The 20,973-nt window shown below is 43.2% G+C and overlaps 2 pseudogenes across 2 annotated transcripts; one reads left to right on the top strand and one right to left on the bottom strand.

Annotated features, from left to right (window-relative positions):
* The first annotated feature begins 284 nt into the window (after positions 1–284).
* Positions 285–16,771, top strand: LOC143585807 (putative protein S-acyltransferase 4; annotated as a pseudogene). The gene is made up of 6 exons (XR_013144602.1): positions 285–583; positions 13,716–13,910; positions 14,247–14,555; positions 15,127–15,348; positions 16,029–16,269; positions 16,551–16,771. The product of XR_013144602.1 is annotated as a putative protein S-acyltransferase 4 (transcript).
* A 49-nt stretch (positions 16,772–16,820) lies between these two features.
* On the bottom strand, positions 16,821–19,448 carry LOC143585809 (ABSCISIC ACID-INSENSITIVE 5-like protein 2; annotated as a pseudogene). Its single transcript, XR_013144603.1, has 3 exons — positions 18,202–19,448; positions 18,058–18,129; positions 16,821–17,179 (listed from the first exon to the last, which is right to left on the bottom strand). The product of XR_013144603.1 is annotated as an ABSCISIC ACID-INSENSITIVE 5-like protein 2 (transcript).
* Positions 19,449–20,973: the final 1,525 nt, after the last annotated feature.

The following is a 20,973-nucleotide window of genomic DNA, read 5'->3' as shown; positions in this document are numbered from 1 at the left end:
CGAGGTCTATAAGATAAAGGCTTGTTTGTTTCTTAAAACCCACCAAAAACATAATAATATTCTTCATTCTTGGTAAACCCCCCGTGGACTGAAGTAATAATAATAATAATAATAATAATAATAATAATAATAATAATAATAATAATTAAAAAAGGTGAAAGGATACCGCGGGAATGTCGCTACAAAGTTGTAACATCCGCCGAATCAAAGAAAGAGAAAAAGAATGAATTGTATGTGCGGATAATGAATATGGTGTTCCTGCTACAGCTGTAAATTATTATTATTATTATTATTATTATTATTATTATTATTATTCCAACATTCCATTTCATTCAACATCATCACCCTGTTTCTTTTCTGGGTTTCTCCGTTCATCTTATTATTTTCAACATTCAATTCACTTTCACGGTTACTTACAACTAATCTTACAAAACCCATGATTTATTTCATCTTTCCCACATGGGTTTTCACTTAATTTCAACAATCACAACTTTTTACACTCTCTAAAACCTGTGATACTATAATGGCAGAAGAAGGGAATCATAAGAACCAAAGATTGTATCAAACCTGGAAAGGAAGCAATGTAAGTTGCCAATTGAAGAGGTAGGTCCCAGCAGAGCCCAGTTGGACCCGCAAGACTCACCTTGAAAAGGGACGTTTGCGCAAGGACCAACTGGTTCTGCAGGACCCACCATGCTCAGAGATGAAGACCTTACGCGCAGTACGCCAGCTGTTCCTGCAGGGAAAGCCTCCCAATGGTGAAGTATCCCGCCTGTCCCCGCAGCTGCGGATACAAGCCATCAGGGAAGGCTACCCGCACTAATAGCAAGGCTACACGCACTAGGCACTAACTCAATAATTCAGTGTCACCTGAAGGAATGAGCAAGGCGGGAATACTCCCGCCCAAATGAGCCAGTCTGTATGCTTCTGGAAGATCTTTTGTACTATACCTACCAAGGTATGGACAAAATAGACAAGATCTGACCAAAGCAGCCCATGAACCAATCACAGGGTGACAGCTCACCGACAAACAGTACGAGGAGCATGCTCTAGTACTGTTTGTCACTATTAGCCGCTGCCTACTCACCAACCCTTGTCGTGGCACGCACATAGCCTGCAGTTGGTGGAAAAGGAATAGTACACAGCCGGCCTGGTCACTATCAGCCGCTGCCTACCCACCAACCAGCATGGCACGTGCGTAGCCCATAGTTGGTAGAACAGGAATATTCTACAGCTGGCTGTACCTGCTTGGAAACCTACATTCGGCTATAAATACTCCAACACCTTGGAACGGTATCATGATCTGGTATTTTACCTTCACTAGCTATTTCTCTCAATATACACTTATATTCAGAGTAATCTAGTCTGATTCTCACGCCGGAGGGTGGTCACAAGGAGGAACCCCCCCTTCTCAGTGACGAGCTCACGGTGTCGGTTTTGCAGGTCATCTGAAGAACATCCTTCTTTGCCGGACCTAACCCTCGTGGGAAACATTACTTAACCCCCAGATTATCCGTAATCTGCCCGGGGTAGATTAGTGTTTCTTCATTGGCGCCATCCGTGCATAAAAGCTAGAACTAATTCTCAGTTTTTTCAAAATTTCAGAAGAAATGGTTAACGTTACTCCGGTCCCAAGGCCAGTAAGTGACCAAGAAACCCCGGTAACCACAACCCCAGCTACTGGGGGGAACACCGGCGGTTATAGAAATTTTACGAACACTACCCCGGTTACCCAAGCCGGGGCAAGTGCAGTAAACAATATTTCACTGGGGTTCACTGATGCCCAGTTGGAGAAACAGGCGAGGCTCCCTCGCCAAACACTCGATCAAGTTAAGGCGTGGGCCGAAGCACGTCAGAAAGAGTTCCAAGCTGAGTTGGATGAACGCTTGCGTTCACTCCAACAGGCTGGCGAATTCGGAAATACTCGACAACAGCTCAACATGAACAGTGAGTGCGAGTACTCGGACAATGATCGGGAGGAATCCGACACCGACGCAAACCCTCGCCACAGGGCGAAAGGGAAGCGTAAGGAAACGGACTTCCAACCAAGAAGGAATTTTGGAGAAACCTTCAAACCAAGGAACGCGGGAGGAAACCCACGTGACTTCTCCAAAACCTTTAGACCAACTGCCGCAAATGCGAGAAAGTCCAAGTTTGCAAGGGACATCGCGGAAGCAATCGCCCCGAGAAGTGCCAAACAGATGTCCAACATCGGTACTTATGATGGTCTATCCGACCCAGACGATCACTTGAACAGATTCATAGCGGGGGCAACCGTCAGTAACTGGACGGAACCCACGTGGTGTTATATGTTCCAAATGACGCTGGTTGGAGCGGCCAGGGCGTGGTTTGATCGTTTACCGGTCCACCACATCTATGATTGGGCAGACTTTCAACACAAGTTCAGCCAACACTTCAGTCAACAGAGGAAATATACTGAAGAGCAGTGGACGATCCTCAACTGCGTGAGAGAGGAAGATGAATCTTTACTAGACTTCATCACTCCCTTCAACTCCAAAAAGCTGAGTCTGGGCAACATAAGTGAAGATCCTGTTTACGCCGCTTTCATCCAGGGCGCCGAATACCCGGAGCTTATCCGCACGTTGACGGGTAAGGACGGCATGCCATCCACATGGGATGCCATCATGACGGCAGCCAAGCGCTTTGCCGAGACGGAGAAGCAACTGGGTAGGGATCTTCCCCAGAGTACACATCTCTACACGCAGAGGACCAGAGAAAACAATGTTCGGATCGCCCGGCAGAACAAGAAGAGGAAGCTAGGTATTTGGCAGTCAAGGGTAAACTTTGACACCTCATCCAGATCTCGCCCACTTGTTGGCGGAAGGGATAACAAGCACCCGTCAAGCCGAAAACACCGGTGGACGCCACTCACCAAAAGCGTCACGGAGATATTTGCCACCGAAAAATTGCCATGGCCAAAAGCTCCAATGATCCGACAACGACCTAATGCGGATCAGAGCAAATTCTGTGACTTCCACGGGACAAAGGGTCACAGTACAGAGGAGTGTACATCCTTGAAGAATGTTGTTGAAACATTCGTCAAGGATGGAAGACTTGCACACCTTGTGGCATCAATCAAGAATGGAGGAAGGAATGATAACCGGTATAAAGGCAATGGACGAAAGCCCGTTAACATCAGCATCCACTTGGTTCATGGCAACATCAGAGGAAGAAAAAGACGAACGACAGAACCATGCGAATGGAAGGAAGCTGAGGTACGCTTCCCGCGAGTGCCAGGAGGACCCAGCAAGGAAGGCCCCATCGTCATCAAAAGCCAGCTGGGGCATTACATAACTTCCCGCACTCTTGCGGACAACGGCGCCTCGTCAACGGTTATGTATAGGCAGTTCTTCGACAAGCTAGACGACGAAGACAAAGAACGCCTGGAAACGGTTTACGCCTCAATGGAAGGGTTCGACGGCAGCACAAACACCCCCCTGGGTATCCTATCTTTCCCCGTCATTCTCACGGACGGGAAATACTCCCGCACAGAAGACGTGGACTTCGTCGTAATGAGGAAGCCACATCACACATACGACATTCTCTTCGGGAGAGACGGGATGGCAAGATTCAACGCCGTGGTATCTTCAGTCCACGGCATGATGGGATGGCCAACTGCTCAGGGTGTAGCGATGATCACCGGTATCCCCCAGGTATGCATCGCATCCGTCTCATCTAAACCCAAACCAAAGATGGCTAAACCAACCATTACCGAACCAGAAAAATGGGCCCTCAATGGCAGATACCTTGACCAGGCTGTTACAATTGGCCCAACAATCGCTGATCCTACGCGCACCTTACTCAAACGCTTATTACAAAGAAACGCTGACATCTTCGCGTGGACACCAGCTGACATGACTGGTGTACCTCGAAGTAAAGCAGAGCATAAGCTCAAGTGTGACCAGGCTTTTACGCCAGTCATACAAAAGCGCAGAGTAATGGGGGCGGAACAGGCAAACGCGTGTAGAACCCAAGTCAAGGAACTCCTTGACGCGGGCATCGTACGCGTTAGTAGATATCAAACATGGGTTGCAAATCCCGTTATGGTACCGAAGGCTAACAAACAATGGCGCATGTGTATAGATTTCAAAGATTTAAACAAAGCATGCCCCAAAGATTGTTACCCGTTACCCGAAATTGACCTCAAAGTGGATTCATTAGCACCGTTTCGCCTTAAATGCTTCCTTGATGCATATAAGGGGTACCATCAAATCCACATGGCTGTAGATGATCAGGACAAAACCGCATTTTGGACGCCCGATGGCACATTTTGTTATCAAATGATGCCATTCGGACTTAAGAATGCAGGGTCCACATACCAACGCCTGATGGACAAAGAGTTTCATGCCCAAATTGGGAGAAACTTGGAAGTCTACATGGATGATTTGGTCATCAAAAGCCCTGAGCCAGAAGCGATGTTGAAAGACATCGAGGAAACTTTCAACACGCTCAGAAAGATAAAGATGAAGCTCAACCCGAGCAAGTGTTCCTTTGGGATGGAAGAAGGGAAGTTCTTGGGAGTCATTGTTACTAAAGATGGCTTCAGAGCGAACCCTGAAAAGGTCGAAGCCATTATTAAAATGGAATCACCTACTACCATCAAGCAAGCTCAGACACTGAATGGACGCCTAGTCGCACTTAACCGCTTTTTGTCAAACCATGCGGATAGGTCGTTCCCATTCGTGTCAACATTGAGAAACTGTTTAAAGAAAACGCACTTCCGCTGGACACCAGAAGCGGAAGCAGCTTTTCAGGAAATACGGTCATGCTTAATCGAACTCCCAACGCTCACAGCACCAGAAGCGGGGGAGGAATTAATCATATACCTGCTAGTAGAGCGGAAAGGTATCCAGATGCCTATATACTATGTTAGCCGTGTCCTAACAGACGTAGAAACCCGGTACTCCACCTTGGAAAAATTAGTCTTAGCACTTGTACAAGCTTCACGCAGACTGAGACGATATTTCCAGGGTCACCCAATCACCATTCTCACCAACTTCAAACTCGCAAACGTTCTAGGCAAACCCGAATTATCGGGACGTCTAGCCAAATGGGCAATTGAGTTGGGGGAATATGCGATAAAGTACAAGCCAAGACCAGTTATGAAAGGCCAGGTCCTGGCCGACTTTATTGCAGAAGTCCCCGCTTCGCGGGAGAAAGAGTGCCAGAAGGAGGCTCAACCCTCCCCAGCACAGGACATCAATGATGTCTGGCGACTCTACACTGATGGAGCAGCCAGCAACGAGGGTTCAGGCGCAGGGTTGAAATTAACCAACCCAGCAGGCCAAGAATACACTTACGCTATTCGACTGGACTTTCCAAGTACGAATAACGAAGCCGAGTACGAAGCATTCTTGGCAGGGCTGAGAATTGCGCGTAAAATGGGAGTGAAAAACTTGGAAGCCCACGTAGATTCCATGTTAGTAACCAATCAGATAAACGGAACGTACACGGCCGTGAACGACACAATGACCCTGTACCTTGCACAAGCAAAAACCCTTATGCGCGATTTTAATGATTGTAAAGTTATACACGTCAAGCGTAGCGAAAACAAATCTGCGGATGTGTTAAGCAAGCTTGCATCATTAGCCTTCACCCATTTGGGAAAGGACATCCGCATTGAACTCCTTGAAGCACCATCAGTCCCGCACAAGGAAATTTGTGTCATCCAAACCGGTACAGAAACGTGGATGACACCAATAATAAATTACCTTGCAGCGGGTATACTACCAGAGTCAAAAACACAGGCAAGAAAAATACGTTGTAAAGCATTAAACTATCAACTCATCGATGACATCCTTTACAGACGTAATTTTCTTGGCCCACTCTTAAGATGCGTGGACAATCAAGATGCTGACTACCTCCTAAGGGAAGTACACGAAGGCATCTGTGGAGTACACGCAGGTCCACGCGCTGTTGTAGCTAAGCTAAACAACGCGGGATACTTTTGGCCGGGGATGCATACGGATGCGCTGGCATACATCAGAAAATGTAGGTCTTGCCAGCTCTACGCACCCAACACGCATCGCCCGAAGAATGAACTTGTTCCAGTCACCTCTTCATGGCCATTTCAGAAGTGGGCCATCGATGTGACAGGCCCATTTCCTACAGCAGCAGGAAACGTTCAGTTCCTAGTGGTAGCCATCGACTACTTCACCAAGTGGATAGAAGCAAAACCCTTAGCCCAAACAACCGCAAAACATATTAAAAAATTTATTTGGGAATTTATTATTTGTCATTTTGGACTTCCACAGACTTTGGTGAGCGATAATGGCACCAACTTTGCTGACAAGAAGCTACAAAAGTGGCTAGAAGAACTTCAAATCACCCACACCATTACCTCAGTGGCACACCCGCAAGGTAACGGTGAGGTGGAAAGAGCAAATAAAAGCATCGTCGAAGGCATAAAGAAAAGACTCCTGGAACACAGATCCGGCTGGGTAGACGAAGTTCCACACGTCCTTTGGGCAAACAGAACGCTGAAAAAGGCCAGTACGGGAGAAACCCCGTTCAGCCTCACTTATGGCACTGAAGCCATGGTCCCAGTCGAAATTGGTTTGCCCTCACCAAGGGTCTTAATTCAGCCAGAAGACAATGATGCGGAAAGACGGTTAGACCTTATGCTAACCGAGGAACGCAGAGACTTAGCCGCAGCGCGTGAAGAAAACTACAAGCGACAAATGCAAAAGTACTACAACACGCGGGTAAAACTCTGCAACTTCAATGTAGGAGACTACATATTGCGTAACAACGAGGCTTCAAACCAAGAGCGCCCAGGAAAACTGGCACCGGTCTGGGAAGGACCATACATTATCAAAGAAGTTTTGGGAAAAGGCGCATACCGGCTCGAAAGGCTCGATGGCACTCCTATCCCAAGAACATGGAACGGAGCTCAATTACGCAAATGTTACATGTAGATCAATTCCAAATTTGTAAAGAAAAGGCCTAGAGCCACTTCTAATGGAAATGATTCTCCTTTCACATTGTGTTGATAGCCTTACCTTTATACTTATGAACTTCCCACGCGGCTATGCCGGTATTCACCGCATAAATATGGGAAGAAGTAAGTCGTTGCGTGTGGAAGGCGGCAAAACCCGCATAAACACATAAAACGGTAAAAATTTATAAGGAAAACCTTCACGCAGGTCAGCTATAGGTGAATTTTGGTCATCCCAATAAATGAAAGTGACGGTCCTACCCGCACAATCATGATAAGGGAAACTGAACATTGACCTATTGGCAACCGCGCGTCGAAAGGTTAACTTATTCAAAACACTTAGAAAATTTCAAAGGAAAAGATGAGGAAAACTTCCACGCAGGTCAGATATAGGTAAAGTTTAGCCATCCTACTAAGTGCAAGTGACGGTCTTATCCGCACAATCACGAAAGAGGAAGCAAAACTTTAACTTATTATTTGCCACGTTGAAAAGTTAACTTATCTAAGTACTAAAGAAATTGCTAAGTTAAATCAAAATATGCGTGAAATAAACAAGGCAAGGCATTAGCAAATAATCTTTATTCCATCGAAATTCAAATATTATAAAGATTGCTGGGTACATACCCGCATACAAAAGAAGCTATACAAAAATAAAAATCTACTCTAATGGTGGAAAGGGATCTAAAGGATCAAGCTTCAGGACCACTTTCACTTGGACCCGCACCATCAGTAGAGTGTGGCGGTTCAAGGAAAGCTTTAAGGATAGCTAGCCCATCATCAGCAGCAGCAATCTCGTTCACCTTCTCCACCACCGGATGCGGGAAGGCAGCATACTGATTCACTGCTTGGTCATACGCAGCTTCAGTATCCGCATTGTAAAGAGGGAAGTTGGAAGGCGGGATGCCTTGTTCAACAAACCCTAGACCAAGCAGGAAGCCAGCCTTTTCCCCATCCTCATGAGAAGCGTTGAGGGCTGCGCTCATCGCATCGTCATATGATGTGTTCGTGAACACCCGATGCACAACCTACAAAACAGAAGTTTGTCAAAAACTCAAGAGTAAGGAAAAGCGTAAAGAAGTTAGAAGTTAGGAAGCTGCGCATACCTGCGACAACGCTTCTCGAAGAAGCCATTCCTTGGCAACCAGAGCCTCCTGGAGGGCAGCTTAAGCTTCATTACGGGCGCGTTGGGCTTCGTTCTTTGTGAGGTTGGCAAGCAACACATCTTTGGCTGCAGCCTCTTCGACGCCCTTTAGCTTACGCTCAGTGTGGTCAAGCACCCCCCTCTGGTCCAAGATCTCTTGGAGCTTCTTGGCATCTTCCATGGCCAAGGCATCATGAGCCTGCTGGAGCCTCTCTAATTTGGCTTTAAGTTCCTCATTTTCGATGCGTAGAGGCTCAGCAGCAGCTTCAGCCTTGGTGGCCCTCTCGGTTGCGTTCCTTGCAGTTTCCTTGGCCAGCCGAAGCTGTTCGTTAAAAGCTTGGGCAGCCTTGGAACGGGCCTCCAGACGAGCCTGAACGTCAACCTCAAGGGCCTTGAAGGCCTTCTCCTTTTCCGCAGCAACGGCGGCAAGCTTCGCGTTCTCCTCCAGGATAGCCCGCGCCTGAGCCACTTCAAGGCTACGCGCCGTCTTCAACTTGTCGTTTTCACGACAAAGTAGCTCGACGTGCGGCTGCATCCGGGCGAGAAGGATTCGGAGCTCGTTGGACAGCCTACCCTCCTGGTAGCTGGCCATGGCCTCCCCCAGCGCACCGCTTGGGGCGGCGTGACGCGCCCATTCGACGCAGTCCTCAGCAGTCCGGAGGGTCGTTCCCCGGCGGATCTTCCACCGAGGAGCGTACACCTCGTTGGAATCACGAACTGCAATAAAACAAAAAACAGTTAAGAGAAAGAAATGATGAAAGGGATATAGGCCAAAATAACCCTACGCACCTGTAGGGTCGACAACAGGCCGATAGCCACCAAACCCATCACCTGAACCTAAGGGATATCCATCCAAAAGGTCAAGGAGACGGGAAGGAGGCAAGGATTGGCTAGACGCCCCAACCCCAAACGTACCTGAAGGACTGGCCGTAGTCGCAGGCGCCGGAGGAGACACGGTGGAGGCTGCCGCGGTGGAAACCAACGGAGGTGAACTCACCGGAGGTGAACTCACAACCGTGGCCGCGGCTGCGGAAGAACCCGCAAGAGAAATCACCGCCGGCTCAGTGACGGATTCGGTGAAAATGGCACCGACAGCCGGCGGGGATAAGGTTACAGCTGGAACAGTTGGCTCAACGGGATGAGCAACTGAACCAGTACTGCAAGCAGGCGTAGCCGCCTGGGTCATCGCCTCGGGTAGGTTGACCAAACCTACCTTCATGGGTCCAGAACCGCTCCTCCCCGCATCGCTTTGGAATGCAGTTGCATCCACGCCTGCATGAAGACAAGACATTAAAAACATTGCCAGAAAGATATGAAGTTAAAGCTATTAAGTTTACACTTACGAGTCCTCTTGAGCTTGAAGGTGCGAACAGGCGGGGACGAACCCGATGGAGCCGGCCTCTTCACGCCGGTCACCGTCGTCGTCCGGGGCTGCTCGGAGGTGACAGCCGTCTGAACCTCCGGAACAGTGGTCTCACCACCAGGGTTCCCCGCCACCTCCTCACTTTCGGTCTCTGAGTCAGACCGATTCACCGGATCGGCAGTGGAGGCAACATTCGCCTTGCCCTTCCCGCCGGCAGCCTTCTTCTTCCTCGCCAAGAAAGGACCATCTGCGGATTCCTCATCAGAAGATGACAAAATTAGAGGAATTCCCGCAGAGGTTTCAGCATTGACAGGGCGAGGGTTAAAAAGTTCTTTACCTGGCCGCCTGGCGCTCAGGATCTTGTGGCCTGGCGGGTAGACCTCCACGAACCGATCCGCCGTTTGCTCAAGGATGGGCAACTCGTTCTCGTCAAGAGCGCGAGTACCCATCCGAGCGGGACCACCAGCCTCCCGCGGCTGTAGGAGAGACTGCAAGTCGTTTCCCTCTGAAAATAAAGAGATGGTTAGAACAAAAACCCTAACCTAGCAAATAAAATAAAGCATACCGTAAGGGACAGAGTTCAAACCGTATTCGAGGACGATCGGCACTTGCGGAGTCTCAGAGCCGGCATCCTTCCATACCCGGCTCATCCCGAGTATCACCATCCCGGACTCCGCAAACCGGTAAACCGGAGTCTGGATCCGGGAGATCTTGGATAACCATTCCGCCTCCTGGTAGTTGGAGGCTGAAGGTTGGGGAGTGCTCTCTCGTTCTTGAATGTCATCGCAATATGGACGACACGGGCAGAGATATAGAAGAACTCCCGCTTCCAAGACCGAAGACTGCGCTCGGTGGCGCAAATCTTCAGACCCTTGATCCGGTTGACCAGGGTGTACCACCCTTGGATGCACCTCTAGGAGTAGAAGGTCATCAGGCGGTCGACATGGGGCTCTACACCCATAATGAGGCACACCCACTCGAAATGGCGGATCTTCGCGATCGCCATTGGGTGTACCTCCGTCAAGTGTACACCGTGTCTCTCCAGAACACGGTACACAAACTTCGTCAATGGGAACCTCAGATTCCCATAGACGAAGAATGCAGCGTACACCCCTATCTTGCCATTGGGGGCATCGTACACCGTCTGATGAGGCTCCGGAAACTCAGGCTCGAAAGGCTCGAGCATGAACTTCCGGACGATGTACTGGTAGAGGTCAATAGGAAGAGCGCACTGGCACTCGCCAGCAGTGCTCTTGTCGTCCTTTTCGGACGTCGACGTCGGGTTCTCGACGAACAACTCAGACTCCTCGGCAGCGGCCTCAAAATCACGGGTAGAAGACATGTTTTGGATGTACAGAACAACGATTTCAGAAGAATGCTCGACGGAATAGTGAGTATTCGCCGGAAATCGTTTAGAAGATGAAGAGAGAAGTGAAAGTGTGGACTAAGGTGCACCCTCTCGCCCTTTATATACTCATCGCAATTAATGCGATGAATTTAATGCGGAAGAGAGAGAAATCGCAGGTGCAATGAAACTATGACACGTGGCAAAGAGCAAGCTGGCAACAGCTGTTGAAAGGACGCGTGCCATTAATTTCGCGGCCACGCGCCCGAAAAATCGCGCCATCGCGCCTGAAAAAGCGCCTGGAATGACCATATACTGTCACGTCGCCATAACTTCCTGCACGTCCTGACACTGTCAGAAGAAACCGTCGGACGACGTTTCAACAGTTTGGACTGTTCTTATCCTTTCACCAACTCTTCGAATTTCAAAAAGATTCAAAAGTAAGCGGGAAAATACCCCTTACCTTGGCAACAAAGTAACTATAAGACAGGTGCGAGTACAGTGTCAAGGCAAAACCCTTCACATACTTAGCACCCGCAGGGAATTGAATCCAGGAATACCTTGGAAGTAAAGTAACTATAAGACGAGTGCGGGTACAGTGTCAAGGCGAAACCCTTCACATACCTAGCACTCCGCAGGGAATTGAAACCAAGAAGGATCTTCTGGGCCATGCTTGCGGAAACGGGAATAACATCCCCGCATAGTGGGAACGTCGAGAACTAGATTGTTTGAAGCTCCAAGATGGAATTGGTTGTTTTAACATAATTGATCACTATGTTCAAAACTACCAAAACCTCATGGAGAATCTACACAAGTGGAACTCAACGCTCCTGACTTGCGAGGAGGTTACACACCTACCCGCATCATACCCAAAGATCAAGCAGAAAAGTCGGGAATTTCTGCGTGACATTAGGGAAACCGCGGGAAGAATCCCCACGGACAACCTTAAAACCAAATACTTTTCAAAACCCCTTAAGTCCAAAGCTCACCTCACTTATTAACAATTCATGAGAAGAACATTGGACTGGGGGGACTTGAAGAGGTAGGTCCCAGCAGAGCCCAGTTGGACCCGCAAGACTCACCTTGAAAAGGGACGTTTGCGCAAGGACCAACTGGTTCCGCAGGACCCACCATGCTCAGAGATGAAGACCTTACGCGCAGTACGCCAGCTGTTCCTGCAGGGAAAGCCTCCCAATGGTGAAGTATCCCGCCTGTCCCCGCAGCTGCGGATACAAGCCATCAGGGAAGGCTACCCGCACTAATAGCAAGGCTACACGCACTAGGCACTAACTCAATAATTCAGTGTCACCTGAAGGAATGAGCAAGGCGGGAATACTCCCGCCCAAATGAGCCAGTCTGTATGCTTCTGGAAGATCTTTTGTACTATACCTACCAAGGTATGGACAAAATAGACAAGATCTGACCAAAGCAGCCCATGAACCAATCACAGGGTGACAGCTCACCGACAAACAGTACGAGGAGCATGCTCTAGTACTGTTTGTCACTATTAGCCGCTGCCTACTCACCAACCCTTGTCGTGGCACGCACATAGCCTGCAGTTGGTGGAAAAGGAATAGTACACAGCCGGCCTGGTCACTATCAGCCGCTGCCTACCCACCAACCAGCATGGCACGTGCGTAGCCCATAGTTGGTAGAACAGGAATATTCTACAGCTGGCTGTACCTGCTTGGAAACCTACATTCGGCTATAAATACTCCAACACCTTGGAACGGTATCATGATCTGGTATTTTACCTTCACTAGCTATTTCTCTCAATATACACTTATATTCAGAGTAATCTAGTCTGATTCTCACGCCGGAGGGTGGTCACAAGGAGGAACCCCCCCTTCTCAGTGACGAGCTCACGGTGTCGGTTTTGCAGGTCATCTGAAGAACATCCTTCTTTGCCGGACCTAACCCTCGTGGGAAACATTACTTAACCCCCAGATTATCCGTAATCTGCCCGGGGTAGATTAGTGTTTCCTCACCAATTCTTTTCATTTTGTAATCATCTGGAACACTAAATGATGATGCGTCTGTCTTTTCAAATGATTTATTATTATTATTATTATTATTATTAAAATTATTTAGTCAAGTTATCTAACATCAATTATTTTGATTTTAATTGAATGGAAATGATGTAATTGCAAAAGGGTAATTGGTAAATCTTTTCATTTGAGCTTCTAGTTGTTAAAAAAATCAACTTGGCTTTACTTTTCAAGATAATTTTATAACATCATGTATGTGTGATTTCAAGAAATGTTGTATAAATCTTGTGTTGCTAAATCATATTTACCTTATTAACTGAATTTTCAAAATCTGTACAAGAAAAGCTTGTACCTTTTTTTAAATAAAGTTTTAACTTCAAATTTGAAATAAAGCCTTTACTTTTCAAGATAATTTGATTATATCATGTATGATTTCAAGAAATATTGTAGTATATATCAAGTGTCCTTAAATCATTTTTAGCTAAACCGCCATAATCTATACAAGAAAGCTTGTACCTTTTTCAACTTCAAATTTGAAATAAAGCTAGATACTTTTCAAGTTAATTTTGATAAAATCATGTATGGTTTGAGTAAATATTGTGCAAATTTAGTGTTTCTAAATCATGTTTACCTAAACTGAAGTTTTCTCAAATTCCGAACAAGAAAAGCTTGTACCGTTTTAAAGAAAATTCAACTTCAAATGTGATATATAAAGCCGGATACTTTTCAAGATAATTTGATAAGATCATGTATGATTTCAAGATCTTATTTGCACAAAATATATCATTTTACAATCTTGAAAGACATTTGGTTTGATTCAAGATTCACTAATGGATCTTGTTATTGATAGTTTGAAATAATGGCGTCACGTTTTCTATTATTTGAAACTTAACTAGTCTTTTATATTATAATGATCTCAGAGATTCTTTTGCGGGGGACGGTTGATCTTCGGTCCTGATGTGTCTTCTATATTTTTGACCGTAGTCATGATTGGAGGACCTGCTTTATCCTTTTGCATTAAAGTTTATCACACCATTAATGTGAATGAGAAAGATGGTAAAGATAGTTTTTACTGGTACATTGTACTGTTTGTGGCAGCACTTCTCACTTGTTTGGTAAGCAAAGTCTTATTTTTTTAACTTAATATATGAAATGATTATATTATTATCTCAAATATTCCCTTGCTTAATAGTTGCAAGAAAACACATGCTTTATGAGAAAATAAAAAATTCTTATCTAACCCTCATTTTTACACTGTTTTAAATACTTTCAATCTACATTTCTTGTTTTTAACAATATGAAAAATATAATTATAGATGTTTTAGATGATGACTGTATTTTTTATGAAATTTATTACAAAATTCATAAAAGGTTATTGTTAAGAGGAAACATATTAGAATGGATTTTATAAATCTATGTATTTTATTGAATTACTTTTCTAAATAATGCAGGACATATTATTTCTTTTCTTGACATCAAGTAGAGATCCGGGAATAATCCCACGAAATACAAAGCCACCTGAATCTGAGGAAGCATTTGATATGAACACACCTTCAATGGAGTGGGTCAATGACCGAACTCCGCATTTGAGATTACCAAAAACTAAAGAAGTGACTGTGAACGGTCATTCGGTCAATGTCAAATATTGTGACACGTGTATGCTTTATCGTGCACCCCGGGCCTCACATTGCTCCATCTGCAACAACTGTGTTCAAAAGTTTGACCATCATTGTCCGTGGGTCGGTCAATGCATTGGGCTGGTAAGTTGATTGAATTGTAACAATTATTTTATGTTTTATCTTTAACGGGTCAAGCGGTCAACACCAAAAAGTTGAGCTAAAATGAAAGCAGGTTGAATGGGTCAAAAGCTGCTCAAAGTGTGTTTTTGAATTTTGATGCTTGCGGCCTCCTGAATGTTTTATAGTTAACGGACCAAATGGTCAAGCGGGTCGAAGTTGTTCGAAGTGTGTTTCAGAATTCTGAATTCTAATGCATGCAACATCCTAAATGTCTTTATCTAGGACGGGCCATACACTGCTCAAAGTGTTTTTTTGAATTTTAATGCATACAACCTCTTGAATATTGTATCTCTAACGTGTCAAAGTGTGTTATTAAATTTTGATGCTTACAAAACCTCTTATATGTTTTATCTCTAATGGGTCAAATGGTCAAACGGGTAGAAAGTTATGCAAACAAATTTACCTGACAAATGCATTAAACAACCCGAATTATTTTATTGAAAAACTCACATCATTATAACAAATAACATAATTATTAATTGTATCTGATTCACTAATCATTTCTGATATAACGTTAATGTTATTATTGCAGCGTAACTATCGGTTCTTCTACATGTTTATCTTTACATCAACTGTCTTGTGCTTATACGTGTTCGGCTTTTCATGGGTCCACATTGTTCAAAACAAAGAGGGTGTTTTGAAGGCTTTGCAAAAAGACATATTATCAGATGTTCTTATTGTATACTGCTTTATCACTGTTTGGTTTGTGGGCGGGCTTTCGGTTTTCCACTTTTATCTCATTTGCACAAACCAGGTGATCATTTATTTCAAAACTATATAAATTTTGTATACAATATTTGTTTTTTATAATTTTACTTAAATTTATGAGGGAAAGGCGTGTGTGCTCTTGCTATGTATTATGTGTATATATACACACACACACACACACACATATAGGGTAAGGATCCTAAAAGAACCCTTTGCAAATTGAGAACTTTGAGAACCATTTTGGACCACTAAAACACCTTTAAAAAATCATAAAACAAAAAATTTTAAAAAAGTAAAAAAAAACCAAAATTCTTATATTTCATTCCGGTTTCATTAAAAAAAACGTCGTATTATACACATATATATATAATTTTATTTAATCTTTAGTTACGTAATATACACATATGTGCAGTCTCATTTATCTTAAATTATACATATGTGTATAAAAAAACATGTAAATGTACATATATGTATACATATGTGTCTATAATTTAGCTAAACCGAGTTTTTTTTATGAAACTGGGATGATAAAATAAAAATTTTGGTTTTTTTACTTTTTTCATTTTTGTGTTTTTTTTTAATTTTATGAATTTTTTTTTATTTTGGGTTTTTTTTGTGGTCCAAAATGGTTCTCATAGTTCTCAATTTCAAAAAAGTTCTCTCGTGATACTGATCCTATATGTGTGTGTGTGTGTTCATACTCAGAAAACTTTGCTATTGATACAGACAACATATGAAAATTTCCGATACCGGTACGATAAGAAGGAGAATCCATATCACAAGGGAATGGGAAAGAACCTTCAAGAAGTCTTTCTATCAAAAATCCCTCCTTCATTGAATAACTTCCGGGCTTTTGCGTGGGAAATGTAGACCTTGATATTCAGCCGTCTCCCTTTATTTTTGAACCCGAGAAACGTGATGAGGAAGTAATCGCTCGTGAAACTGAAACTATTCATCAAGTATAGAGGTGATCATTGTTATTTTTACTTGCTTGCAGTTTTGACTCATTTACATATGAATTGTTTTCATCTCAAACGGGCCAGCTCGGGTTGAAAATTGCATAAGGTGTATTTTTAATGCTTACAACAGCCTAAACCATTTTTCCCTAAAATTTTAATTCTTGCAATAGTAATGTAGTATGTGTAATCATATTTTATTGTATTAATAAATTTAAAAAAAATTGAAAAATGATAAAATAATGTCTGCTCTAAATTAGAAGATATGACGTTGAATTGTTTGTGTTTGCAGTGGCATTTTCGGGTGTCGTGTGAACGCGGAAGACGAATGCAGACACTTTTTATAGATCAAATACAATTCGGTTGTAAATTCAGCCTGTTAACGTTCTTCTGTGATCAAACACATTCAGTACAGATTATTTACAGTGTTCGGGTTTTTTTGTTTCATTTTTTGTTCTATTTGAAGACATTGAATTGGACCATTGTATGTGTATGATATGAATTTTCAGTGACTATTATCTGCATTGTGTTTTTTGGGCACTAGCGATTGCTTAAAGCTATTTTCACAGGTGTCTAAATGAACACTTTTAAGTCAAGTCAGCGAACAATACACTCATACACTATCAAATGTACATAAGATCATTCTTGACAATATTAACCAACCAACCAACCAACAAACTGCTTGAAACAATCCGTCACATTACCTAGATATTAAACAAACTACAACCGAAAAGTAGCAAAACACTAGCCTTTCACTTTCATTGCTGCAGAACAGCTTCAATGACTCAGACCATGATCACAAACGAAAAACATTAACCATTGTTCCAAATTCATTAGCCATCAGAGAGGAGCTGAGGATGTTCTTTGGAGCTGATGCTTTGGTTTAGCTGGTGGGACCCACGGTATCACCTTCTCCACCTCCTGCAAATACAGATGTACCAGTGTTATACTTAAACATTAGAGGTCACTAAATCGATGGTCATGTAACGGGTTTGGGTTGCGTTGACCAGTGTAACATTTTTTCCGTGTTACAATTTTGCAATCAGTTTCTCAAATATGATTACAAAGATTATGTTATTTCAATCACAATATACTATTTTGTATCTTTTGAGATTTAAGTGTTAAAACTGCACTTCATACAATTACTTTCAACGCATTTTGGCCCATTTCACTTAGCACTAACATGAACAGCCAGCAAAATTGTATAAACTTGAACGCCAATCATCACACAAACTACATATTTTAAGTTTTAAACCAACATGTTCACTTGCTTCATATTCATAAGCAACAATATTAGCTTCTCTATGCTTAGTTAAAGCTCAACATCCACATAAAAAAGCAGTGTAAATAAATTCTCATTTTCATATCAACATCCTTAACGAGCTTTCAAAGTGACATTAAATATGTAGTTAGATCCATCACCAAAATCAATAACAAGCAAAAAAAGGCGGTTGCATAACAAAAAATATGTTGCCTTAAATGTGTCAAATTATATACTCCCTCCGTCCCATTAGAAGTGTCCACATTTCCTTTTTTATTTGTCCCATTACAAATGTCCACTTTTAAAATTTATTAGTCAATTTACAAATTTACCCTTAAAACACATACAACTAACATTAATAAACAATATTTATGAACCCAATTTCCAAGGCCATTATTGTCATTTGGTAAGCAAAAAAAAAAACAATAATTTAATCTACCATAAACTTTGTGTTTTTCAACTTAAGACACTTTGACCGGGACGGAGGGAGTAAATTGTAACACGCAATACAGAGAAAGAATCCAAAAAACAGACATACCTTCTCCCTCCTGAGTCTTTCATTCTCCTCTTCCAAACGCGAAACTTTGCTCTCCAGCTCATGTGTATAAGCCTGTTCAGCCATACATCACATGTTCACAACACAAAAAGCAAAAACAAAGCATTAACCAACTGAAATAACTACCTGTTTCCTTGCTCGTGAGCGCGCAGCAGACTACCTATTCTTTATCATCCTCTTCTGCCTCCTTTCCACCGTCTTCTCCATCACATCTCCAGAAGCGTATCTTTTCCTTCCCGACAGATGTCGGTCCGATAAACCACTCATTAACGAGGTAGGCGACATATAACCGACATCCATCAAAGGCTGCTGAACTTGATAACGACCCGCCATTACCACATTCTGCTGCGGAATCACAGGAGCTTGGTAACTTCCCATCCACTGCGTTTCTTTATTCTCAAGATCCCGTTCTTGGATTCTCTTCCCGCGAGAAGATTCCGCAACAATCCCGGCTTTCACCAAGAAATCTTCAAGCGTCATCTCACCGAGGGTCGGTTGTCTCTTCCCATCACCCTTACTAATATTATCATCATTACCATTCCCATCATCATCATTATCATCACGAGCATTCTTTTTCCTTTTTTGCCCCTGCTGAATATCCTGCCACACCTCATCAACCGTCTTCTTCGTGACACCCGCATCAAGCTGCGAGAGTCCCGGCGCGTTACTGCTCATCCCATGATTAGCTTCAGCAGTACACACACTCTTCAAAAGCTCATCAAGATTCATACTATTAAAAGGCTTCCCTAAATCCCCTAATTGCTGTTGAACTTCATCCAATGTCAAATTATACAACGATCCTTGCCTCGATAACCCGTCCAACATCGATTTCCCCGTTCCACCGTTCGATCCCATCGTTTGAGTCCCCATCAAACCCTAATTACCACTAATCCCACAAATCCCACAAAACCCACAAATTAAAATCCAAGATTCCAAATACCCACAAAAAGATTCACACTTTACTTCATACCAAACCCTAATTATCACTAAACCCACAAATAAAAATTCAAGATTTCAAATACCCACAAAAAGATTTAAACTTTACATCAAATCAAACACTAAAGAGTGAAGAATTACACCTTGGAGGTCTGATTTAGGTCTAATTTATGCCATGCATGAACATCAGTAGCAGCTATGGTAAATGTGTATGAACAAGGGAAGAAATTAGGGATTCGAAGTGCAATCAAGCATCTGTAATAGTGAATATGTTGAATTTGATTGATTGAAGGTTAAAGATGAAGAATTTGGACATACCGTACGCTCTGTGTGTTCAGATATTTGAGTCAATTATATAAATTTAGTATCGCCATGGAAGGACGGACGGGCCTTTAATATTATTGTCGATATAATAATAATGTGACTTTTGATTTATAAAATAAGACAGAATTACACCTTCAAAATAAAACGAATTACGGTTCGTGTCCTTTTCTAAGTTTTCTTGCAGGCGGTGTACTTTAAACTTTTTTTTCCTACAAGTTTTATCCTTTACGCTAACTGGGTTAGAAAAAGTCAGTTAAATCCCATCACGTGAGGCGCATGTGAGGGTACTTTTGTCCTTTCATATATCTCTGCAACTAAACCCTGTATCATTCTTCCCCCTCCCTTTCAATCGATTCAATTCCCCGGCGATTAAAAACCCGACAGTTAAACCCTAAACCCTCGTATCCGACTCGACTCAACAACCCGACAGTTAATACCTTAAATTGCACATCATTCTCAAAACTTAAAAACGTAAGATGGATGATCCTCCTCCTCCTCGATTCTACATTCGTGAAGCTGATGAACAATCAAATGTTGATGCGTTTTATGGTAAGTTAAAACTTTAGGGTTTATAATTGGGTTTATTTAACTAACAGCTATTTAATCTTGTTTGTGTAGTAAATAATCCACATTTGTTCACGATCAAGATGCACCATGGTGGTAGTTTCACTAAATTTCCTGGACGGGTTTATAAAAGAGCCGTTGTCCATTTTGTTGACATGCTAGATATTGACAAGTTTTCAGTTCACGAGCTTGATCGAATCTTGCTTGAATTATCCTATCCTACAGATAAGGTTAGATTCTACCATTATGTAGTACCGGGTTCAGAATTGGATTGGGGGCTTAGAGCTTTGGGAAGTGATGATGATGTTAGGGGATTTGCTAAGTATATTGGAGCTTTTAATCAGTTAATGAATGTGTATGTTGAGCATGAGTTCACCTCTGTACATACATACTTCTGCTCACCCTCAAAGTTTACCATTGAAGAGATAACAAATGAGGAGTTTCTTGCAAGTGAGGTCGTACTAGATAAAGCAAACTCAGTTAAGAAAAGGTTGTTGTTGGAATGGCAAGATAGCACAAATGAGGTTGTTGTTCAAAAGGTAGTTGTGGAACAAGACAAACAGGATGCAAATGTGAATGTTCAAGAAGAGAATAATGTTGGTGTTGTTGAACAACAAGACCAGATTGATATATGTCATGAGGATCCAGAATTTGACCCTATGTTTGGAGAGGATGCTTTTGGTGTGCAACCTACAAATGAGGTGGAGATTGATTACAATGGTGATGTAGATGGAGGTGGGGATGGAGGTGGATATGGTGTGCAGCCTACAAATGAGGTGGATATGGATTACAATGGAGGTGGGGATGGAGGTGGGGATGGAGGTGGATATGGTGTGCAGCCTACAAATGAGGTGGATATGGATTACAATGGAGGTGGGGATGGAGGTGGGGATGAAGATAGTGAAGATTCTTCAATCTCAGATGAAGAAAGTGGATATGAGTCTTCAAGTTCAGATGAAAGTGGAACTGGTGATAGTAGGGATTCTAACTATGAAATGAGAGATGAGAGTTCTGATGATGATGAACATCTAGAGGGTTGTCCAGTTAAGAAACCAAAGAATGTGAAGAAATCTA

Source organism: Bidens hawaiensis, unplaced genomic scaffold, assembly GCF_021521415.1.
Source record: "Bidens hawaiensis isolate Kalapana, Puna unplaced genomic scaffold, B.hawaiensis_p1.1 tig00034174_1, whole genome shotgun sequence".
NCBI lineage: Eukaryota > Viridiplantae > Streptophyta > Magnoliopsida > Asterales > Asteraceae > Bidens > Bidens hawaiensis.
Note: the sequence above shows the minus strand (reverse complement) of the source record. Positions and strands in the feature narration are given on the sequence as shown.